At 44.1% G+C, this 26,429-nt stretch overlaps 1 protein-coding gene across 1 annotated transcript in view; it reads right to left on the reverse strand.

The window, feature by feature from the left end:
• Hhat (hedgehog acyltransferase) overlaps positions 1 to 26,429 on the reverse strand; it is a gene marked incomplete in the record, with an annotated part of 314,509 nt that overhangs the window by 16,546 nt on the left and 271,534 nt on the right.

A 26,429-nucleotide genomic window follows, 5' to 3' on the forward strand; every position in this document is an offset into this window, starting at 1 on the left:
TTTGACTCTCAAAGACATGACAGCCTACACAGTTACATAGGGTCCTTGCACAAGTATCTTGCTGCCCTGACATTTCTACCCAGACTGTCAGTAGCACGATTTCTGCAGCACCAACATAGACCCCTGTGCCCACATGACTAGTCAAGGTCACTTGTAACTCTGACACCCATGTTTCCCCTGCCAGGGATGATAGGGAACCTCAAGCAGACATGTCTCAGCCACACTGTGCACAGAGCAATGGCTCCAGACAGGCACAGTTGTGACAACTGGGCCCCGGTATCTGAGGGTCCTGTTTATATACAGAGGTCTCCCTCAGCTGTGGTCAGTCCGGTCCTAGCAGGATCAATCCCTGCTGTGTTCAGAGTGACCAGCAGTACTGTGGCAGGGCACCCTTCATCTGATCCCCCGAGGCCGATCCAACTTCCTGTTGGGGAGTTGACCTGGTGCTATGGCTCCGATATTTTGTGGATCCCTTTGCAGTGATGCTATGTGTAGAATCCTGAAAATGAGTCTATATTCCTGAGTTCACTTGGATGTGGGAAGAAAAGATAATGAGCATGTGATTGCAGATACTATCAGCAGACAGCCCTGCATGTGAGGAGAAGCCCCTGTGCTCTAGTAGAGTGAATGTACAGCCAAGCACAAGCCACACTGTACTTGTCCCCTCCACCCTCCTCAAGTATTTGCTGAGAACAAGATTACACAGTTGGGCCAATTCCAAGGATCTGAATTACAGGAAGCTTTTTCATATACACCAATTGGATTATTTCACACAAAATTCAACAGCGCTAGATGTCGAGTCTGAGTAAATTATGGAATCATTATGCAGAGAATGGGCTGTTTTTAAAAGGCTCAATCCTGATGTCACTTGAGCTGAACCACAAATTCCCTTAACGCTTCTGCGTAAGGCATGTTAACTCCCATGTCCATTGAACAACCCATTTTTAAATTTTTCATAATGTACACTCAGACCTCAATGCAATTTTCAAATTAATCTTGCATCATGTACTAACACAGGCAACACCCTCAGCCACTGATTTCTCTACAGAGCAAATCCTTACCTGGTGTGATGTTGCGCATAATCAAGCAGCTTGAACACTGAGTGCATGTGGACTGAGGGTCTTGGGATTAACAACAAACTTGCACTGAATAAGCAGGCTGGACTTGCAGGCAAGGTTGAAGACCTTGACTGAGGAGTGATTTACGCGGTGCAGCATAAGAGCGGCAGAAGAGATGCGCATGCTCCAAGACAGGGGGACCGCTCCGCCCACCACCGGCGCTACCAGTGCACCACCAGTGGGGCTGAGTGATCAAGGCACAGCTTCAGGCCTCCCCAGCCAAGCACACGGTGACTGTAATGCACAGTAGTGCTCGGAGGATCAGCAAAGTAGGGGTCAGACGTCCAGACTGATGACATTGAATACGTACTGAAGAGTCTAAAAACTCACATCATGAGGCTTTCTGGGACAGCACACACCCAAGCCACTTCACCATGCTTGAACAAAGGGAGGGCAAGTGGCTTTGGCTTCTACTGGGGTCAAGGGCGGGCCAAGGTGAGCAGTGGGTGGGTCTGCAGCTTTGAACTTCCTGTCAGCATGTGCAGTTAGCAAGTCCATCGCTCACTGGCTTGCCCAGAGTTAAGATATGGAGAGGAAAGAGTTTGGGAAAGAGGTTTTGAAGTGCCAGTGGTCAAACATCAAAAATGGAGCCAGATTTGTTATGATAGGTTTTCTACCTTCAGCTGCCAGTGGGGATTAAAACCAGACTCTGAAATTCACCTACTAGTTGACTCAATCTACTTGAAACTGTGTCTTCACCAGGAAAAGCTGTACGACATTTAAAACAAATGATGTTACACTTAAAGGAAATTGGCCTAGTGTCTATATGTGACAGATGCTCGGTGGTTGTTTCTGAATCTAAATCTTGACACTTAAGAAGAAAAACCTATTTCCTCCTCTGTAGTTCCACATTTCCTCTCAGCTTTTTGCTCTAATGAAAACTAGAAAGGGCCATCAGCTCTGGTCAGGCTTAACTCTTATTAACCAGAGACACTGGGACTTGGGTTGTTGGTGGTGGAAGGGGCTGGGGTCACAAGAAGGTAAGGAGGGGGAGTCCAGGAAGAGGGGGCTCGGGCACTGCACCATGGCATCCCCATGATGTGCCATGTAAACCCCGCTGTTACAGGGGTAGGCGGGCACCCTACTCGGAGGGGAAGTGCCTCCAGTAGGGTAGAAGGCAAGAGGTCAAAATGTGGGAACACACAGGTGTGACTGTCCCCCTTTAATCTCGAGGCTGTGCTTGTGGCAGGATCAGTTGCGAAGATACAGGTAGAACAAGGAGAGAAATCTCGTCTTTCTGGTCAGAGCAACTCCAAGAGAGTGAGGAGAATCCTAGTGGGGTGACCTACGGAGAAGCGCGTAAACCCCCAAGTGCTAACTCCATCCTGAGACGCACAGGGGTGCCCAAGCCACCCTTGGGACAGCAGCGTCAGGGAACTCACACCTCGGTCACAGCCAAGTACCGGACCAAAGTAACATAGCAAAAGGCATAGACTCAACTGAGAACGAAAGCAAAGAGCTTTCCACTCCAGCCTAACTGTTGTTACCCTCACTGGTAGCAGGGCCGATGAGCCCACACTCGGCAAAGCCATCCCCGGCTGTCCGTGGGTGCACTTCACGGCAGAGATGATTTTAAAAAAGCAGCGAATGATGAAGTAATGAAGTCAGACTCTGGGAAGGAGGCAGCCGGATGGGTGGAAAGCATATTGTATATGCTAAGGTGGGTGGCCTTGAACTAACAAACCTTTTGGATTTCCTGTTACACAATGCAAAACAGAAATTATAATAACTGCTCTCCTAAAGAATTTTGTGAGACCCTGACAGACTAACAGGCAAAGGCCCAGGCAAATGCAATCAGTATATCTTAGAGAATCTCTGCTGCAAATGACCACTTTGGAGGATGAGGCAGCGAGTGACGAAGCAGGGGTTTTCCCAGGGGCAAGGGCTCTGGCCTGAGCCACAGCACCTGCCCTTGCCTACACCAAGCTGTTCTAAGCAAAAGGGTTCCATGGTTAATGTTCAGAAAGTGTTGGACTGAAGTTAAACGCACATCCTTATTGTGAAGCAACAGTGCCAGTGTACAGCATCGATTCCCCAAAGAGGACACACTATGCAAAAATTCTCCAACTAATTTTGTCAAAGGCCCCATTTCAAATGGAGCACGAAATTCCCTCAAGACTGTAATTTCAACTGTGAGAATACTTTGAGCAGGACTGACCTCTTGAAATCAGTGCTGAACCGACCATAAAGGAGACCTGGCCTCTACGTCTATATGGGTTCAAGTAACTTGATTCCTCTGAACCTCAGTGATCCCTTCTCCAAAATGGGAGGGTTAGACCAGAACCTCTCCTTCATGATCTTTTGGAATCTAAATATCCAAAATTCTATAGTTTTTGAATAGTACAGAGCAGTGGAGTGATTATCCTGCATTAGGAAGGAGAATTACTAAAAATTTCCAAATAATGCTCTAAAAATGTCTGTATTTTTAGCTCTGAATCTCAAAGAAAAATTAATTTCCCAATGGTATGAAAATTACCCGAAGTATCACATCTTAGTTCTTGCCACATGAATATATAATCTTCTACACGCTGTAAACACCACTGGCTCATCTGTGTCATGCTTCCAGATGCTTCTGCAATTACCTCTGTTGTATTTAAATTCTGTCCATTAAATTTACGAAGATGTTCTCTCCTTGAACAAAATGTCTGGAGGAGAAAATATGCTGCTAATGAGGGATGACACAAAAGCCACTCTCCAGGTAGGGGCTTAAACAAACCTGTAAATGATTCACTTTCTAGTCCTAACATGGTCCTCCTCAACTTCTGCATTTCAAGTAACTGGCCGGGTTACAATAATGTCGTGAAAAAGGTGAACAAGTGACTTCTCATTCATCTGAGTGATCTGATGACTGGAACATATCAGTCATTTCCCCATCCATATAAATAATGACTTCTTTTAAAATGGATCAAAGACCAATACTGTTAGTTTTAAATTTCTTTGTTTTCTAAATAAAGAGATACACTAATATTGTAGAGATGTCCATTCACATTAAATTTATATATATGTTCAATGTGGTGTCAGTCTAAAGTGAACTGAGTTATTAATTTTTTTTGTAGAAACTGGCAAGATGTTTCCAAAATCAAAGATCTAAGAGTAACCAAGACAGTCTTGAAGAATGAAGGTGGTTACATTAACAGTAACAAGAATTATGAAACCTCACTAAGACAGTGAAGTATTGAATTATGAAACCTCACTAAGACAGTGAAAAAGAGATAAACAGGCCATTGGACATCTGATCTATGACAAAGACTGCACTGCAGGCCTATGCAGAAATGATGGCCATTTCAATGACTGTTCTGGGTGAATTTGATATCCAAATAGAGCACCCAAAAATACCATCCCTATCTCATATCATATAAAAAATTCCTTCTACGTGGATTATACATCTAAGTGGGAAAAGTTAAAAAGTAAAGCTCTGAGAGGTTAACAGAGTGCTGCCTTCATGACCTGGGGTAAAGACGTCCTAACCAGCACAGAGGAAGCACTAACACTGGAAGAAATGACTGATGAAAAGGCCATCATGAAAAGTAAAAGCTTCCCAATGCTACCCACAGAGTAAGAAAGGGAGGGCACAGAGTGGCAGAACTTATTTACAGTACATAAGTCAACAAAAGACTTTTACACAGAAAGTATAAAGACTGCCTGTCAAGAGGAAAAAGGAATGGACTCATTTTTTTTTTATTTTAAAGAGAGAAAGAAAAATAAAAATGATACAGAATTTCAAAACAAGATGACAGGAAATTAACAATAGTTATTATACTGCATATTATTATCTTCAGAGTAGTTGCTCAGATTATCAGATACATGCAGGCAAAATTGATCAAACAATATAAGCACTAACTGTTCCTTTCAATAAACTAATAGAAATTAGTAGTACAATTATCTTAGCTATCTTGTGTGTGTGTGTGTGTGTGTGTGTGTGTGTATGGGAAAGAAAAGATATGGACTCAATTTTTTTAAGTGGCCAAAATACTGTAGAGTCACTTCATGAAGGACAGTATATGAATGTTCAATAAACATATCAAAAGATATTGAAACCTCTGTTATGAGGGAAATGCAAATTAAAATCATGATTATACATTAAACACATACAGTAACAGTTAAAATTAAGAGGCGTGACAATTCCAAGTTTGGGAAGGCACTCAGAGCCATATTAACAGCATTGAGGAACCTCTTAATACAATGTTGAAAGAAGTCAGACACGAGAGAAACAGGCATGTGTCTGTAAAAATCACTATATTATGCAAATTGATGCAACTCAAGTCATGAAGCTTATGAGAAAGACAGAGTTAGGGACACAAGAATCAGAAGCTTTGCTGGTGACACATTTAAAAAATTTAGAAATCTAGTAAAAATGGAAGGACAATTATACACAAGTAAAATGGTTAAGAAATGCTTAGACAGGTATGGCGGTGCATACCAGCAATTCGAGCACTCTGGGAGGCAGAGACAGGAAGACTGCAAGTCCAAGCCCAAAGTGGCCAATTTAGAAGCAGCATCTCAAAGTAAAATTCAAGGGGCTGGGGATTTAGCTCAGCGGCAAAAGCGCCTGCCTGGCAAGCGCAAGGTCGTGAGTTCGGTTCCCGGTACCGGAGAAAAACAAAAACAAAAATAAACAAACAAACAATCAAAGTAAAATTCAAGATGGGGGCTGTGGAGGTAGCTTAGTTTGGAGGTCCTGGGTTCAATCCCCAGTACTGCAAAAAAGAAAGCACACATACTAAAATAAATAGTGCTTTATGTTAAAAAGTCTTGAAGTATGCTTGTGGACATAGGCATGAAAAAGGTGCAGATGCAAGTTACTGAAAAGTAGTGGAAGAGGCATTACTAAGATCTGAAGGAGTGGTGACCCTGGTTATGGGTGGGTGTGGCTCAGAGCCCAGTCCCTGAATTCTGGTGGAGACGTAATGAGGTGTTGTACTACATGTCAAATATTCCTTCCGGGCTCAGTTTAGTGAGTCACAGCTTTCTGATTCACTTAGAGGTTCCTGGGGACAAATTGTGCATAAGCAAATACTAAATTGCATTATGTTCAAATTGTTCCCTAATGTATCAATCAGGATGGAAATTTGCATTTTAAAAACAAGCAGCCTAGCACAACTGACAGTACCTTATTATTCTACTTAAGTAAAGTTAAACACAGGCATTTGTTTATGTTGTTAGATATCAGGAAGTTGGTTACCCTAGGGGAGGTTATAAGTAAAAGAGATCGTAAGAAGAAACTTCTAGAATGCTGGCAACTGGCTAAATGGGTGTGCTTGACTTGTAAAATTTCACTACACTATATATCTAAGACATGTGCATTTTCCTGTGTGTGTAAAGTTCAAAAGGTAGAGTGCTACTTTTTAAATGGAAAAATAAAATCTGTCTTTTGAGGAGACTTTCTGACCTCCCTAAAGGGACACTTAAATTGCTCCCCAGAACACACACACACACACACACACACACACACTCATGCTGGTACCCACATCGCAACCTTCACACAGCAAATCTCAGGTAGCACCCAGCAGCCAATCTCATACCCGAAAGAATAGAGGAGGAGGATTCCTGTGTACCATTAGATGCAGGCAATTGTCTCAACTGAATGAAGCCCAGCGTTTTCTCAGTGGTGAGATGTAGCGAACTTGACACTGAAGAGGGAATGGGTGACATGAGCTCTAATTCCAGATCTGCCACTTACTAAGAAGGTGGGCTTGGCAGGTCATTTAACTGAAGTCCAGTTCAATCTGTATCACAGGACAAGAGTGTAAATGAAAATGCTTTGTGAAGTACTGTGTACCTTGACACTTGTCATTAATTGGTTCTGGGAGACACAGAAGCACCACAAATAACAACAACATGTTCTGGTTGGAAAGGGTAGCAAGTCACAAGTCATTCAACGACAACAAGTTCTAGCCTGCAAACTGAGTACCAAATAAAGGAGTGCTGGGACACAGTTTTTACACCAACATGTGCCGAGGACTTAATTCAAGGAGTTTCAAAGCAGTCGAGTACCAAGGTCTGACTGTGTATAGACAGATGTTGTTATGGTTTATATCTAATGTCCCTAAGAGCTGTGCATGAAGAGTGGGAGTTTATGAAAGGTCATGGATTACCGGGTGTGACAGCTGACTTGCTGTTAGGAGGTGTGGCCTGGTTACAGGCTGGTCCCTGGGGGTGGGCCCTGGAAGGGTTCATCTCTCTCCCCAGCTCTGCCCTTCTTTCTCTGCCTCCTGGCCACCATAACACGAGCAGCTTCCATCCACCTATGCCCTTCCACCATGCCTTCCTCCTCGGAGCAGGCCAATCATGACTGAAACAAGCCGAAAGAAACCTCTCCTCCTTTAAACTGCAGGTGTTGGGCACTGTGTCTCAGTGACGTGGAAAGTGACTAAGGTAGATTTTGGTACCAGAGCCGTGGGGTCTTTGCTGTGCCTGTACTGGTCATGTGGTTTAGAAGCCTTTGGAACTGGTCTAGAGATGTTGACTGGAGATGCTCCAGAAGGCTGTAAGCTAAGTTTGATAGGAGATTCAGGTTGGAGCTCAGAAGACCAGGATGTTGATAGGAATGAGGATGGTAGAGCCAGGTGTGGTAGTATACACCTGTAATCCCAGCAATGGGAGGCTGAGGCAGGAGGATCACCACAAATTTGAGGCCAGCCTGGGCTACACAGTGAATTCAAGGCCTGCCTGAACTACATGGCGAGACACTGTCTCAAAAACTAAAAACCCTGAAAAACTTAAAAAAAGAAAAGAAAAGAAATGTAGGTAGCCTGGGCCCAAGAGGGTTCAGTTAGGCACAAGAGCACTGGATTCTAGGCCATGTGTGTTATGCTCTCACTGAAAATTTATCTATATTTTGCTGAGGTCCTGCAATTTTGCAGAAGACTTAAAGGCAGAAGGTGAATTAATTTGGCAAAGGAAATTTCAAAACAGCCAATGTTCAGACTATCACATGGGCATTACTTGCTTCTTTAAGTGAGATTTATACTGAGAAACAGCAGCAAAAAGTCCATTTAAAAAGCCCACTAAAATTTTTTAATTTTGCCAGAAAGAACAAGCCTGTACAAATACAGCGGAGGAGAGCTTAGGTGTTGAAAGATTATCATTAAAAAGAAGCCAGAACAATAGGAAGGATGCCTTTAGGGTGTCCCAGGAACCAGCAAGACCTCATCCTCATGTGAAAAAGTGATACTCTGCTTTGAGAAGAGAGCCCTAGTTCATTCAGCCCCATCCTCACCCTACCCTAGGAAAGTTTTCTAGAACTCAGCCAACCAGGTACTCAGAAACCTCTGCAGTGATGATTCAGTTAGTTCAGGTAATGACTGAGCTGGTGGCAGACCTGGCATCATCCGTGTGGTGAATGGTTCGTATATGCAGAATACAAGAGTTCTGGAATCAGGGTGCTTCCACCAGACTTCAGAAGAAGGCCTGGGAGACCAAGCTGAGATCCGCTGAGAGGGTGGTAAGTACAGCTGTGAGGATCAAGCCAAAAGTATAGTGGGCACCCCAGGAAGTTGGAAATGCTAGGAATGTGTAACACTGGATGAGGACAGAGGAGGCAATGCACAAATCTATTCCAAGAGAGGCCACAAGAGACACAACTGACAATGCTGTAGGGTTGGGGTCGTCCACGACTCTGAGTTCACATCTTTCCCCTGGGTGCTGCACAAGGAGTTACGTGAACTAGTGTTTGCCCTGCTGAGTTTCATTCTTACTTTGGTCACAGGTTTCTAACTCTCTACTCCTCCTAAGTTTACCCTATGCCATTGTATGTTGGCAGTGTTTACCTTTTCATTTTCACAGGGCTCACAGCTGAGAGTTTGCCTTAAGCCTCAGAACAGACTTTCAACTTGAACTTCTCAGCAATGTTGAAACTGTTAAGACTTCAGTGATACTTAGAAGTTGATTAAATGCATCTTCCATAAAGAGATGCACATGAGTATTTGGAGGCCAGGAACAGAATGTTATCATCTATATCTAATGTCTCCCAAGAGCCTCATGTGCTCAGAGCCTGGGCTTGTGGAAGGTGACTGGGTTATGGGAGTGCTACAGCTGACGTGGTGTTAGAAGATGGGTCTGGTTAGAAGCAGGTCACTGGTGGTATGACCTACCCCCCCAGCTCCTCCCTTCTTTCTCTGCCTCCTGGCTGTCATGACATGAGCAGCTTCCCTCCACCCAGGCCCTTCTGCCATGGAACCAGCTGACCTGGACTAAAACTTCAACCAAAATAACCCTCTCTTCCTTTAAGGTGTGGGTGTCAGGTCCTGTGTCTAGCAATGGGGACAGTGACTAAGATGGTGTACATATGCAAGATGCCACTGAGGACTTTCTCCTGTTTGGCTTAATTCAGCTGAGCCACCTGTGCCCTTTTTTGTGCACATTATGATGTTTTGCATATCAAGACTCGAGTAAAGATGGCTGGTGTTGACCTGAAATTTTCATAATTGGCACCTTACATTTTTGTAGGGTGGTATGATATTTTAACACATGTAAGTAATGGATAAGGACCAAATTAGGGTAATTTTATTACCTCAAACAGCAGAGGCTAGAAAGGTAAAGGGCGGATGGTACAGGTAGCAGAAATAAGTTTATAGCACAATAGGGTGATTATTATTAATAATAACATCACATATTTCAAAATAACTAGACAACAAGATTGTGAATGTGTTCATTAAAAATTTTAATAAATACAATCTCATGTAATTAGGGTTTCCAAAAGGCATTTTGGTGGAGATGAATTCAGTGCCCTGACGTATTCAAGTCCTGACTAGGAAAGGATGAGTCTACACGGCACCCTGAAGTATGTGCAGACCTCGGGACATTCTAACGAGGAAGGACTTGGGTATCTGCGGGCAGAGAGGAGCTTTCACTGCAGCTAACATCCTTCCTACTCCTCCTGGGACTCCAATCAGTTCTATTCCTGAAGCCTATTCCTGTTAGCACCAAAAATTCAGTTGTTTTCACTATCAAGTCAAGCAAATTGAGGAAAGGCAAAAATGTGATATTAAACAATACGCTTCTGAATCCAGATGCTGCTTATTTGGATAAATTCACCTGGATTATCTATGTCACTGGGTATATATGAAAGTTGCCCAGAGGAACTGGAGATGTAGCTCAGTGGCACAGTGCCTGCCTAGCAAGCACAAGGTCCTGAGTTTGATTCTTGGTACCAAAAAAACCAACAAAACAAAACAACACACACACAAAAAGAAAGCTGCCCAGATGGGTCCCTATCTCTTTCAAGAATCTCAGCGCACATTAGAGTCCACCCACTCAGGTCAGTGGGAGGGACTCATACATAGAATAATACCTGGACATCAGTCGTGGACCAGCTTTTTCAGGCTTGAAGAAATGGGCACCACAGGACACTAGTGGGGAAATTAGTGCCCTATATTGCTAACTAATGCAGCTATTAGTAGACCAATTATGGCAGAGTATCTCTCTGCCCTACAGGGACATTTAACTTAAGTCACTAGGGAGGCTCTTCCAAATGCCAACTCCTGGGTACTACCCTAGGCCTACTAAATCAGAATCTCTTAACAGATTGGGGCATAGGTGTCTGCATTTTAAATAAGTTTCCCAGGTAATTCTGATGGACAATAAAGTCATGAGTCAACTGTAGTGGAGGCTGGGCTGCCATCATGCTGACGGCTGATGGCAGAAAGGGGCAGAGTCTCATTAAAGAAGCTGTTTAGACCAGGTCAACCTTGAAATCACTCAGCATTGTGCAAATAATGAGGAGCACAGCAACCCAGCATCAAGCCCACACTGAGCCACAGACAGAGGCAGGAGCAAGTGTCATACATACTTAACATTGAGTTGTCACAGCAAATAAACAAAACCAGAAAATTTCCTATGCATTGTTCCGAGGCCTCATCAGAGGCGAGGAGTGGACCAGGTGTTCCTGCCATTCCAGGAAGCCCCTGGCTATGTATCAAACTCCCCACAGCCCCCGCTTCTCTGCATCCATCTGTTTCTGGATGGATTGATGAAAAGTCTTTCCTCCAGAGAGCCGAGAAAAGTCACCTTATGCTAAAATGGAAAGCATATGGGCACCAGAAATACCAAACTAGCATGATGAAAGGCCGGGTCTAGCATGACTTCAAGTCTTTCGGTGATGAGCAGTGTTATTTTTTTTTCTGATTGATAGAGTGGGAGGAGGAGAAAATGGGATGGCATGAGCTGGGAGGACAGAAAGAAAGAGAGTGGACAAATGGGTTGATAGAAGGAAGAGTGAACAGGCACATGTGCAGGTGGATGGGTGAGTTGATGGATGGATGGACAAACAGATGGAGGAACAAAGAGAAGGACCAGGACAGGTCAATTATCATTTAGCCCTAAACTATTTTAATATCTTATTGAGCTACAATTCACAGACCACACAGTTCACCCATTTATGTATACTAATGATGGGCTTTAGAATTGTGCAATCGTCACTACAATAATTTTAGAATATGATATCACCCTCAATTAAGAAGCACATACACATTACCCGCAACTCTATAAACCCTTATCCCTCATTTTCTAGGTGACTCTAATCTACTGTCTATATGGATTGCGGAGGACCGCCACACATCCTCTCCCAGACCCAAAATGATTGTCCTTGTGAGCAGTGCAGGCTGTATAGAGGCACCTCCCCTAAGTTGGCTTTTGGTTTGAATGGTGAGTCTGGCTCAGGCTGTGCACCTGTCTTCCTGGAAACAAGCAGATGGTGTGTTAACATTGCTAACCAACAGCCACAGTTGAGCCCAGATAAGTGGCCAGTGAAACTGTGGGGTGAAGATATAAGATAACATCTCCCCGAGGCCTGAGAGACTCCAGAGAAAATTCCTTCCCAGAACTGACAACAAAATAGGTTACTTACTAACCACAACCCAAATCTGGCTGTTCTGTTCCTTTTGCAAGAATGCTTTGTTCCCTTTTACAAGCCTTGCCTACCTAGCTACTTATCTAGCACATCCAACCATGATCCCCTCATCTATTTCCTCAATGTAAATGTGATCAATAAATACCGAGGTTCTGGTGGCCTCGTGTTCTTTTGTTCCCCATGGACAACTGGTCATCCCAGATCCCCTTGCATTGCTATTTGTCTCTTGCTCTCTCTTTTTGCCACTCACCATAGCACCTTGCAGGAAATCAGGGACTCACTGCAGGGCTCCTCAATAATGCATTTGTCTATTTGGGACAGTTCATGTAAATAGAATCATTTATGATGTGATTCCTCATGATCTGATTCCTTCACTTAGCATGGTTCCTGGGTTTATCCACCTTGCTGCATGTATCAGTATTTCATTTATTTTTAATAATATTCTACTGTATAGATATTCCATATAACATTTATCTATTCATAAGCTGATAGAGATTTAGGTTGTTTCTACTTTTGTTATTATACAAAATAATATGATGAACATTTTTTTCTAAGTTTTTGTGTGGACATGTTTTAATTTTTCTTGGGTATATGCCTAAAAATGGAATTGCTAATTATATGGTATCTTTGCATTTAACTTCTTAAGGAACTGTCCAGCTACATTCCAAAGTGTCTGTTCCATTTACATTCCCATCAGCAGTGTATGAAGGTTCCAATTTCCCCACATCCTCACCAAAACTTATTCTCTACCTTTTGTTTGTTGCCTTTTCTTATAGCCATCCTAGTAGTTGTGAATGTCACTGAGGTTTTAAATTGTATTTTTTCTGATGGCAAATGTGTTGATATCTTTTCATGTGCTTATTGGATGTTTGGAGTAAATGTCTACTTGGAAATTTTGCCCATTTTAAATTTGGTTGACTTTTTTATTATTGAGGTATATTCTAGGTACAAGTTCCTTATCAGATATAGGGTTTCCAAAATGTCCTCATATTCTGGTTATATCTTCACTTTCTTGATGACATCTGTCTTAGCCACATTCTTGTTGCTGAGATAAAATACCCAACACCCATAACATGAAGGAGGAGAGGTTAACGTTGGCTCACAGTATTTAGAGAGTTCAGTCCACAGCTGGCTGGCTCCCGGGCAGTAAGGGCATGGCGGAAGGGCCTGGTGCTGAAAAGCTGCTCACATCATGGTGAGCAGGAAGCAGAAGGTGAAGGTGGGGGCTGAGAAGGGAGGTATGCTCTTCCAAGTCACACCACAGTGCCCTGTCTCTTCCGACCAGACCTACCTCCTAACAGCACCTTTTGCTCTGAGCACTTCAGTGGACTAGTTCTCTGAAGTACAGTGGCCCACGATCCAGTCCTCTCCCACACATGAGAGTTTGGAGGCATTCTAGATCCAACCTAGAATACCCTTTACAACACTGATGCTTTTAATTTTGATGGTGTCTAATTGATCAAACTTTTCCTTCTGTTATTTCTTATTTGGGGTCTCATATCTAAGAAACCACTGTCAAATCTAAAGTCATAAAGATTTATACTTAGTTTCTTCTAAGAGTTTTACAGTTTTAGATGAAATTATTTTAAGTTAACTTTGGTGGTGATATGAGGTAAGGATCCAACTTCATTCTTTTGCATGTGGGTATCCGCTAAATTATTTTTCATCGGAAAAAAGGGAACCTGTGGTAGAGTTATGTGATGAGGATAATATTACCAATAAAAATCTACAATTAGTAAAGGCTTCCCATGTGTGAGGATTGAACAGTTATATCTATTACCTTATTTAGTTTCCACAACCACCTATAAAGAGGTCTTCTTTCTCAACCTACATTGAGAATCTGAATGTTAGAGAGGTTAGGTACCCTGTCTGTTATGGCTTGTATCTAGATGTCTCTCCAAAATCTCATGGAGCCATAGGCGGGGCTCTTGGAGGTGGCTGGATCTAGAGTATGTGATGCAGGGACTACAGATATGATACTGTGATTAAAAAGGTGCTGTGCTGGAAATAAGGGTGCTCCACCTTGGGTGTGAGTGCTACCTACTAGCCCGGATAAAATATCACTGCTTTACTGCCTTCTGCCTGCCTTGCTTTGCTAGGGACTGTTTCTCCTCTGTGATGGCCTTCCACCATGCCATCTGCCTTGAAACCAGATGACTATGAACTGAAACATCTATAAAATGTGAGCCAAAATAAACCTTTCCTCCTTTAATTTGGGGTGTTGGGTATTTTATCTCAGCAATGAGAAAAGTAACTAAGACATTGTCCAAGGTTGAGTTTAGAGCCCTTCACTACTACTTGGACTGCTAGTGTAAGAATGCAGGGGATGCCTTAAGCACACCTAACAATGCAATGTGAACTCACTTATAAAGCATTTACCTAACATTTTTTTATTTATACTAGAAGCATGTTGTACTTTCTTGAATGTCTCAACTGGTAAATTTGACCCAAATAAAAATCATAATTTCTTCAGAATCAAAGAAAGACTTCTGCTCCTGACAATGTCAGGTAAGTTTATTTTGAACAATTCCCCCACAGAAGGGAAAAAGAACAACTTAAATTTGTCATATAAGTATTTCAATTCTTTCCCAAATGGTAGCAATGGAAGGAATGTCTGGTAAGACAGTAAGGAATGACCAGGCCAAAATCTAGGTGAAAATGAGAACCTAGACTCTAGGTTCTTAGTCTAGGAGACTAAGTAAGTTGTTTTGCCCTGAAGACAGCTGTGTGCACACTGTGCTGTAGCCATTGGGGTTAGAGAACAGAGGTGAAATTGCAGACCTGCGCAAACCAGAAAGTCTAACAGGTGACTCATAAAAGCACAGTAAGGTGGGCTTGGGAAAGAGTCAGAACCATTCCCAGGTAAAGATGAACCAAGAGACAACCCAATTGCCCTTGTCCACAGGTGAAGGAGGAAGAAGTAAGTTTCTCCCTGTGGGTACAAAACCACGGGCTGGCCCTATTTGTCTAACAGACACATAGACATTTTATCTAGAGGAAAGTGTCTGCAGACTAAGCCTCAGAAATATCTCACCTATATAATTACATAAGATAATGTACAGCACACAGCCACAGATAACCAAGAATATAAAGGCAGAGATGTTATGGGTAACATGCTATGTATTTACTTATAAGTTAAGAATTTATTATCTCTATTTTATAGATGAAATAAGCAGCAAGTGGTTTGATAACTTATTATTTAGTACTGGGGATTGAATCCAGAACCTTTGCAAAAAGATACATCCTCAGCCTTTTAAAAAAATTTTAGGAACTGGGCATGGTAACACATACCTGTAATCCCAGCACTCAGAAGACTGAGGCAGGAGGATCACTGTGAGTTCAGGGCCAGCCTGGGCTGCATAGCACGTTCAAGGCAATCTGAAATATATAACAAGACCCTGTCTCAAAAAAATTTTTTTTTTAAATTTTGAGACAGGGTCCCACTAAGTTGGTAAATTGCACAAGCTGGGCTAGATTTTCTTGTTTTGTTTTAACAAATTTATTGCTATGCTTTAGATATACATAATAATCATGTTCATCATATTATATTTAAAGAAACAAAAGGCAAACCTAAAATATTGTAAAATATATAGAGAGAGCAAGAAACTACAACATTACCTCAGTTCATGAACTTAATTCATTCCATGATTCTGGAAAAGATGGCCATGTTCGTGTTCATGTGGCAAGATGGCTGCCGTCATGTTTGTCACCAGATGCAGAGGTTGTAAACAAAAACAAAATTTTGCCATATGCTTGTCTGCAAATCAAATTGTTTTCAAACAAAAGCGTCTGTGAAGCGAGGTACCACTGTATAACGTATTCCCCTTCCATAGGGAAGTTGGCCTTGGAAAACAATATTGATTCTGGCAGTGCACTGAGCTTCTCTCTACAGAGCACCCCTGCTTTGGCATCTTCCTGGGCACCTGCAAATACCTTCACACTCCAGGAGCAAATTAAGGAAGCAGGAGAGAGCACCACTAGCCATTCTTTTACTAAAATTCAAACTTCTTCTAAGGTAAGCTACCAAGACAAAGAAACAAAACCTAGAGTACTATTTTTCCCACATAGGAACCAAAATCTTCAAACTGCACACATTCTAAAGACCTAGCTAAATCCCGAAAACCTCCCTGAGCAGGTTCAAAAGTTTCCTTCTGCCCTCTCTCCTGTCACTGTCCAGCCATGCCTGGGCCTGGTCTATCCTCACCTGTCCGACCGTCTCCCCACCCCCAGCACTCCTGCAAGTTGGCTTCTGGTCACCTTCACACAGAACTTCTAAAACACGGGAAGGCTCTTGAAAACCCTTGTCACCCTCCACCCCCAGGAAATGGCACCCACAGCCCTTGGCCAGGCATGGCAGGTACAGCTCTTATTATGTGGCCTTCCGAGCACCCAGTGTCGAATGCAGCATCCAGCCTATTCATGACACCATATTTTGCACCGTCCTGCGGTGACATGCGCAGCCTGCAGTTTCTTCAGTATGCTGTGAAGGCCTCTGTGTCCTGCCTCTAACCCCTCAAGCCCCAGATGGCACTCCTTCTGTGGTGGCTGTCCCACCCAGAAGGAAGGCAAAAGAGAGGGCACATTTTACAGCAAGTGTTGACTAGAAGTTCATCTTTGTTTTAAAATTAACTTACAAGTGCATCTCTGGACCATTCACCATTTTGTCCCCAGATCCCTTAGCAAAGCACCATGTCGCAAAACACAGTAGCACATCTGTATGAACATCTGCCTCATTTGCTGTATGCCACACACCAGGACACCAGTGAGCAGGGACCCAGGGGTCTCTCCTCCTCACAGTTTACTCTGTGACAGGGTCTTAGTCTCATAATGACTCACGCGACCACTGTCCCTCTGTGTCTGGGCTCAGATAAGCCAAGGTTCTCCCCATGTTTCTCATTTCCTTGCTGTACACTTTTGCTTCTTTTAGGAAAACCCTCACCAATGACAGGAATTTTGTACCACAGTGCAGAGAGTATGACCCAACCCTCTAGTGATCTTGTTGGGGGCAGCTGGGAGAAGAGAAAAATAATCAAGACATTGGCTTCAAATATGAGAGAATTAAGTCATGAGCAACTATGGATAGAAACAATTTTAAAACAGGACCAGGAAAAGTTTTGTTAGTGAAAAGTAATCTGGTTTGTTCCAGCTTTGTGAAAACAAGTGTAGTGATTGATTATGTCAACTTGAGAAGTTTAGAAGCATAACTAAACTTGGCTCAGCAATTGGCTCAGCAATTCTACACCCTAGGGTATAGAGAAGCCACCCTAGGGTGGATCATCACCTAGATAACATAAAAGGGAAATGAAGAAGGACAGAGGTATTTCCACTCCTTTTGGAAGAGCTCCAGTCTTCACCTTCAGCTTGGACTTAGTCTCCTGGCTTCTAGGGCAGACTCTTCAGCTTCCACCTTGGATCCTTCAGCCTTCCATCGCAGACTCATCAGTCTCCTGGTATAGACTTGCACGGAACTCTGCAGTGAACTCCAGACCCTGGACTGATTCCTTCAATCTTCAGTGTGCAGACACCCTCTGCACACTTCCCCAAACAACTCTCTGGCTGACGGTCATAAGCCAATCCTGTAATTTCTTATAATTTGTACATCCTGTGTTATATCTGTTTCTCCAGTAAAACCCTGACTGATACAACAAGGATGTTCTGAGAAACAGGGTGGCTCTGTGAACAGGTCTGTGCGGCTGCAGCAAGCACAGCCAATCCTTCAGATTTCCTATGATGGACAGACAACTCAGAATCCACATGATCCCCTCATTACATGACAGCAAACGTGTTCTGAGCCTTTCTCACCTACGGGACTCAGCTTGGAACGAGCACAAACAACAGCGGTTCTATCTACTCTCAAGGAAAAAGAGAAGCCAGGTCTACGAGGGGGAACAGCTACGCTCCTTTGTCTTGAACCCAGGGACCTCTGCCTCTTGTCCTCCAGCAGGATAGTGCATCCCCCCAGTTTAGCCCTCAGTGGTCTGTTTTACTCTCCCCTTGGAGCTGCAGCCTAACAGTTAATTCTCTTAGGTATCTTCCTCAGTCCCTGGGAGAGTTCTAGCACCAAAGGAACAAAATTACTTTTTAAAACAAAGTATTCGATTTTTCTTTTTTTATTTTACTTATAGCAGGTGAATTTTCCTAGCTTTCTACTTTTTTATTCTTTTTTCAAGGTTATAAGAAATGTAACCAGGGGGAAAAAATGTCCTAAGTTGTGCTATCTAGAGACCCAGAAAAGGCTCAAATGAGAAGCTGCCTCTATCTCCAGGCCTAGAAGCTGGAGCATTAGGTACAGGAGCCAGAGGACCACAAAGGGAGCAGAAAGGCCTGCAGGCCCTGATCCCGCTGGTGGCTGGGGGCAGCAGCTTTGGGCCAGGAGTGGGCTGGAAGCAGGGCCCTCCAAGCAGAGCCCCAGCTCTGCCTGCCCGCCCAGCCAGACACAGGACAACACGTACTTTTGGGCCAGTGACTCCTCCATGCTGTGTACTGTGTAACAGACATCTTGGGTTGGAGAAGGGTGGACAAGAGGATGATAAATATACAGACAGGTGGTGGCAGCTTGGTCTGTGGTCGATTTTGGGTGCTAGTTATTGAGCCTAGAGCCTTGGAATTGCTTATCATGAATGCTAACCAAGAGTCTACCATACAGCCACACCCTGGAAATGGCTTGACTTTAAAACCAAATGGTCATCGTGGGTCTGTGTTTTTGCTCGACCAGCTTCCCCTTCTGCATGACTCTCTGTAAACTGATCTAGTTTACCCCAACAGACAGTGGCTCCCCAGGACTAGGTCACCTTTCCTTTTCTTCATCTTGCCATTACCATCATTGTGCTCTGGCCTGGGCCTCCCTTGCTCTGGAACCCCATGTGACATCGTGGTGACTGGATGTGTGACTATCCCCATTTCATCCTACTGGCATCTGTCCTGGCATGCAAGCCTGGGACGCAGAGTCTAACCCCAAAGTCAAGCCCTTGCGGTGCTCTGGTCTCCAGCCCTGAACTGTGTTGCTCAGAGTAGAGGGAGCCATTGCTGGCCCACCCCACTGTCCCGTGTTGGTTTCCCAGAGCTGCCACAACAAATTAACACAGACAGACAGGCTCAAAACAACAGAAAAGTGTTGTCTCCCAGTGCTGAGAGTGCACATGGGAATTCAAAGAGTGGGCAGCGCCAAGCTCCTCCTTCACCTCCTCCGGCTTCCAGGGCTCGGGGGCTCCTTCACTTGCATCAGTGTCTCTCTCACCTCCCTCCGCCTTCACATAGCCACCTTCCCCTGGGTGCCCATCTTTTTCCTGTGTTTGTCTCTAAAATCTGTGCACTCAAATGTCCTTTTCTCATAAGGACACTGGTCATAGTGGATCAGGGGCCACCTTAGACACTTCACTGCAACCTGTGACTCTGTAAAGACCTTATTTCTAAGTAAGAGCACATTCTGAGGTTCTGGAGTTTAGAACTGCAACAAACCTATCTGGGCAACACAGCCCAACCCCAAACAGCGCCCTTTGCTGTGCCCTCCCCTCTTAGCAAATCCCTTTGCACACAAAGTCCACTGTAACAGCACCGAGACAGGGCCTCAGCTGGGGGCTGCAACAAGTGTCCGTGAGAAGTGGTCCAGAGGAGGTGCCAGTGCCTGTCACCACAAAGTCCTGGCCACCAGAGCTGGCACTAAGCAGGTGCTGACAACACAGGCGTGCTGTCTTTCTATCTTCATTTCATGAGTCGTCGCTGAACATTCACTGAAATAGCTGAGTGACTTCAGTGACGCTCACAAGCAGCAATCATAGTCCCAGATAGCCTAGACATGTGCAGCAAAGTAAAGGAATACCTGATTATTAGCTGGGGCCAGCACCCCACAGCCCTTGCAGAATTCACCTAGTTACCCAGACCCCGGGGAAGATTGGCTAGATCAACCTGTGTGTTCCAGTGACCCAGAGCTTAACAGTATGAATGACACACCCATACACATGAGCTGCACTGCTGCATGCGGACCAGCCCAGGCACAGCTCCTAGGCCATCTCCAGCCAAAGGAACCAAGGAATCTAGATCCATATCTCTCATCCTATGCTAAAATCAAATCCAAATAGATCAAAGACTTATATACATATAAATACAGAAGCAATAAACCTGCAGGAAGGTAAAACAGGTAAAACTCTTGAGCACATAGGCAGAGCCTTTCTGAACAAATCTCCACTTGCACAAGAAATCAACAATCAACACATGGCATCACATCAAATTAAAAAGCTGCTGGAGAGCAGAGTGAACAACCAACAGACTGAAGAGATAACCTACAGAATGGAAAAATATGCAAGCTACTCCTCAGAGTAGTATCTAGAATATATAAAGAACTCAAAAATATTAGACCCCCCCCAAATAAAAGACCCAATCAAAAAATGGGCATCTGAAGTGAACCGACACTATGCAAAAGAAGAAGTACAAATAGCCAGTAGTACATAAAAAAGTAGTTGGCATCTTTGGCCATTAGTGAAATACAAATTAAAACAACACTGAGATTCCACCTTACTCCAGAAAAAAAAAATGTCTATCATCATGAACTCAAAAACAACGAACACTGGGCTAGCCTGTGGATAGAAAGAACCCTTCTACACTGTTGGAGGGAGGGTAAACTAGGACAACCACAATGGAGATTCTTCAGAAAACTAATGCAACCACAGTACAGAGATTCTTCAGAAAACTAAAAATAGAAATTCTACTTGATCCAGCTAGACCTCTGTGGTATCTTCCATACTACAGGGATACACGCATACCCAATTTTTTTTTTTTTTTTGGTTTTTCTTTGGTACCAGGAACCGAACTCACGACCTTGCGTATGCCAGGCAGGCGCTTTTGCCGCTGAGCTAAATCCCCAGCCCACCCAATTTTTATAGTAGCACAACTCAGCTAAATCTTGGAAGCAGCCTGTACACTACACATATCAACAAATGAACTGATAACGAAAATGTATTAATACACAATGGAGCATTACTCAGCCATAAAGAAAGATACATTGGAGTCATTCATAGGAAAATGGATGCACCTTGAGACTATACTGCTGAGTAAAATAAATCACTCACAGAAAACTCAGTATTTCATGGTTTCTCTTACATGACAAACCCAAAGTATAAGTAATTTAGAAGTTAAATAAAATATGGATTCTAGGAAACAGGGAGGTGGACTTTGTGGAGCCGAGAAGATCTGGCGAGAGGGGAAGCTATAAGGGAGAGGAAGAGGAGGGGAAACAAAAGGATCAAAAGGTGGTATGCGTGTGCACCAATTCCCGCGATGAGCGTACTTATTATATGCACTGTAAACACGGAAGAAGAAAACAAATTATTTTAACCTAGGAAAAAACCCAAAGGAGCTAGAGTCCATTTTGTCACCTGGGAGGCAGAAAACACCTCTGTACCACGGGGAGAAGAGGGAGAGGTGGCCACGGTGGAGAAGAGATGGGAAGGGGCAGCAAGTGGCGCCAGTGTGACTCCTATCACCTCCCAGCCTCAGGGTCGTCTGTCCAGGGCCACATTCCCATGCCAGCTCTCCTGTGCCCTCTGCAGATGCTGCTGAGGTGGACAGAAAGGATGGGGAAAGCATATGTTTTTCCTTCCAGCTGTGTCAATGTCCTTTGCTGTATGGTTTGCCGCCCAGCCCTTGAATTTGGGTTGGTCTGGAGGTTTACAATACAGTGTGGTACAAGAGTGCAGCAGAAGCGGCAGTCTAAGCCAGAGAGTACCTTGTGTACTTTCTGGTTGTCACGCGAACAAGCATGGACAGGTATGATGAAGGGTAAGAAAACAACCGGACCTCTTACCAAGAGCAGACCGAGGCAGTCAGTCTATCCCAGTGGGAGCCCAGCTGAAATTGCAGTTTAGCCAAGGCGGGTCCACAGGTGTATTCACGAGGCTACCCGAGACCAGTCAGCCTTCAGCTGCCACAGAGACAGACGGCGGACTAAATAAACGAATGCTTGCTTTTTATGCCACTCGGTTTGGGGTGGGTGGTTATTCAGCATTACCTAACTGATACATATCAACCCCAAGCCCCAACAGGTGCACAGCAGTGCCCTTCCTTTGGGCTGGGAAAGAAGATGAAGGAGGAGGATACAAAGAGCAGTATGGCCTCCTCTCCTACACAGCAATGCTCCCAGACTGGGTTATGCAGCCGAACAGCAGGACTCTGTAAAGTGCAGTAGCACGGATAACGGCAAAGACAATGATTTCCAGATCTTCAGGTTCCACATTCACATCTTTCCCTAAAAATTACTCTGTCTGTTCTTAAGGTTCTCCTTTCTGCTTCTCCTCTCACGAAAGAGCCTTTATCCCATTTTACAAAGCAAAAGCAAGCCTCTGACCCACCCCTACTGTACCCCAGGACACTGTTCCTCCACGTGAAACCCTCAGAGAACTGGCCCAGCAACTTGAGAAACTGGATGTTACCCCACCCATGTGTGATGGGGCAAGAAGGCTGGGGTCAAGGACAGGCCAGTGATAAGTGAAAGTGAACATGAAGATTCCAAATATTATCTGTGCTGCATTAGTAGAAATGCAAAATTATTCCACTGGTATTTGACTAAGTGTGTCTAAGATATGAGACTCTTTCCTAGATGTTCTATATGAAAATACTTTAAAGTGTTCCCATCTTTCATGAAACTCTTTTTTTTTTTTTTTTTTTTTTTGGTTTTTCTCCGGTACCGGGAACCGAACTCATGACCTTGTGCTTGCCAGGCCGGCGCTTTGCCGCTGAGCTAAATCCCCAGCCCCTCATGAAACTCTTTTCACTGTGAGCTCTGGGAAACTACAGGTTAGCAGGAAAGTTTCACATGACCTCGTGGAAAATAACATCTCAGTGTCCTCTGGTTGCAAGCCCTTCCTAGATGAGGCAGAAATCTCCTAGTTTCTCTTGGTTTATTGAGAGGAAAAGTTAATGCTTAATTTTTTTATCAATTTTGCATGCCTATATCTGGAAATTTGAACAACTACTTTTGAAGATAGCAGTATGCAATATAATAACCATTGTTGATTTCTTATCATCTTGTTTTGAAATTCTGTATCATTTTTAATGTTTTTTTTAATTTCAAAATTTTTTTTATTCTCTTTAAAATAAAAAAAAAAAATCACCTTAGCCTTAATGTGACCCTAGGTGCCCTGCTGCAAGAGGACTCCCCTCCTGTCTCGCATCCTCTGCCTGGTGACTTGGCCTGAAATACTTTTAGGAAAACTGGTGCCCAAGACACGTGATGCCCACAGGGTGTACCAAAGAGGTACCATGGCCTCAGAGAGTTCTAACTGCAGATTCTAAGGATGGCTGGAATGGGCTCACGTACCACCAGGAAGAAATGCACATGCTGCTTAGCCTAGCAATGAGTGCCAGCTTCACAGCCAATATCACAGCAGAAAGCTCCTGCTCTCAAACCCTCTAGAACTTCCAGAGGCTCCAGGGAGGAGGAAGTGGAGTCAGTGAGACCCATGAACACTGCTTACAGGCGAGGGCCAACAAGGGTGTAAGATGAAGTAATCACACGGGTGGCCTCTGAGGGTTGACATCTGCCCTCTGTCTTCTCCCATCAGCAATGAAATTTTACTCCTAAGAATTTAAGAAGACGTGAAGGGAATGAGTTTCTATTTAACCACAACCCTCTAAAACTGCCAGTGTGATATTCCAATTCAGCTTTAAATAAAATGCTTGTCCAGAGCCATTTGAGTCAGGAGATGACTAAGCTGTCTGGACAAGGTGGTAAGCAGGGAAGATACACTTTCTCCTCTCAGCTAGAAATAGCAAGCCAATGTGGAAAGTGCAAAGGTTCTGACCTGCATAAGAAAACTGAGAGCTCTTCCTTCATTGCAATCTGGAGAAAAAAGAACCAAACTCCCTCTGCCTTGGAAATAGGTCACCATGGGAGCTCAGAGCTGAGGTTATTGAGGTGGGTTTGCCAAATGAGACCAGGTAATAAGAGGAGGAAAACCAGACATACGTGTGTGTGTGTGTGTGTGTGTGTGTGTGTGTGTGTGTGTGTGTGTGCATGTCGAGCATGCTTGTGATGAGAAGTCAGGCAGGAGAATGTTTGGAGGGTAACATGTGTCTATCCAGCTCTGTTAATGCAGAGCCCTAGATGTGAGACCTGGGGCAGTCCCTCTTGGGAAGCAGTTTGAATTCTTCTTTTACAAAATCCATGTCTTCTTTGCACAGAAATAGACTGTTTGAATGGAATGCCATCCTGCACTCAGACAAACACTGTAAAGCTCTCAGTCCTCTGAAATCCAGTTATGTTCCCAATGCATACTCATCCCTCTTGAATATCTTTTCTCCCTCACTCTCTTAGGCCTATCAAAAAAGCCCCACAAGGATCTTAGGCTGTGGTTGGCTTATAGGGAGCGGCTTTGCAGAACCGAGTTTCAAGTCAGCAGTACCTCTGAATTATAGAGCAGTAGTGTAGTCAACTGCTTGTGGAAGAAGTTAACTTATGCTTCACTGGTGAGGATTTAAGCTAGACAGGAGGCAGTGCTTCCATCCACACATACTTTTGAGAGAATAGGTTACGTAAGAAGCACCTAGTACAACCCAGACTGTCCCTCCCAGAGAGGGCAGTATGAGCAGGTGGACCACACTCCTAGCCATGAACTTCTCAGACCCTTTAAAATTTCTCAAGCAGCTTGAAGCAAATTTAAATAGTAAAATTCAGAGAGATTTAGAGAGCAAAAGTATAGATTCCTGATTTTCTGCTGAATGAAGTGAACATTGCTGCGCTGACCTCAGCAACACCGGTAACACTTGATAAAGATGTTACACGCAGGATACACACAGTGCCCCGGTGTGCCACTCGGCATTTCTGCTTCCTGTTTCCTGGAGGGCAGAGCAGGTGCCCAGGAGAGAGGGAAGTAACAGTCTCACATCTACCACCCACACCACCCAAGACCAGGACAGAGATTTTTATGAAAGCGCTACAATAAACTCTGCAGCTGAGAGCAAACAAATCAACAGCTTAATTTAGCGAACTAAAGAAAAAGAGATACTGACCTCAAGACAAATTCTCCAAGCTAACTGGGAGAAACCTTCCAGGAATGCCACCAAGGCTGGAAAAGGCTCCCTGGAGTTAGGAGGCTGGGCTTCTAAGACATATGCGTACCCATATCCCATTAGCTGGGAGGCACTTGCAAATCTCAACAATCCCTGTCCCTCAGACATCTGCTCCGCAAGGACTCAAATCATAGCTTACAAAAAGTCATTGGATTTGTATTGAACTGCGAGAGAAATAAACTTCGAAAGTGAAAATTTACTGAGATTTTGGAGTTTCTGGTAGGGCAGCCAATGTTAACTACCCAAATACACTGGTCTTCTGTACCTACAATTTCCTATTTAATGCTCCAATTCAAATGCCACCTCCTCTGGGATGTCCACCTTCAGCAGGGCACCAGTCACTCCATTCCATCTACTCCAGCAACTCACTCATGCATCTGGCACAGCAACAGTCTCAGTCAACTGCCACATGTGTTTGCACGCTTGGCCCTCACATTTGTGTGTGCTTTCTCCTCCGTCCTTGTGTATGCAGTACCTTGCCAGTAGCCACCACCCAGTATCTATGATCTACTGAAACAAAACCCAGAGCCTTCTTACTAGGAAGTGAGCAAACCCCAAATCAGCACTTTTCCCAGTGCCACAGTGAGAGCACTGTGTGTTCTGTGGGAGGAGGCAAGAAAAGTAAAGACACTGATACCTCCTTTATCCTTAGATCCTTTGCTCCCTCCTACCTCCCAGCTATACTGCAGGACAGCTTCCACTTAAAAAACACATAGTCTTTTCAGGAGCTATCAGCTAAAACATTGCTGAAAAGCAAAGAGGGCACTGTTAGTGACAAGATTAAAGTAGAGAGGGCTGTTCCACGGCCCCTAGAGCCTGCCCCTGCCCTGTGCCTGTCGAGCTGAGATTCCTGAGCTGGCAACCAGGAACTGTGCAGCTGAACTGGGGTTATTTCTGGCATGAAAGAGCTGCAGCAAAAGCATGGCTGGCTCCTCAGGCACCCAGATGTGGAGATGACAAGCCAGCTGTGTGGAGTCACGTCATCACCGCTTGACAAGGCTTCCCAAAATCCAAAGCACAACCATGTTGCTGGTCAGAGAAACAGGGAAGGGGGATCTGTTCTTTCAAAGACAGTGAGTTGGCTTCAGCGATGTGTGCTGTGAGCAGTTCCACATTTCCCAAGTCCCAGAAGAAAATGACCTTATAGTTCGAGCCCAAGGGCAATGATGGTAAGTGATTATGATGCTTTTTGGACAACTCCCACATACCAGCATTTTATCTGCTGCCGGTGTGGCTTTGCTGTGGACTTTGTGTCAGTCCACTCAGTGTATATGACTGGTACACTGACAGTTAGTTTTTAGATATAAATATCCACAAGAGCTGTGGCAAATACAGGGGCCATGCCCATGGACTTAGGAGAGCTCACTGGGACTTCCAGGACACAATTCCAGTAGGACGTT

This window comes from Chinchilla lanigera, unplaced genomic scaffold (genome assembly GCF_000276665.1).
Source record: "Chinchilla lanigera isolate Chin_1 unplaced genomic scaffold, ChiLan1.0 scaffold00088, whole genome shotgun sequence".
In the NCBI taxonomy this organism is placed as follows: Eukaryota; Metazoa; Chordata; class Mammalia; order Rodentia; family Chinchillidae; genus Chinchilla; species Chinchilla lanigera.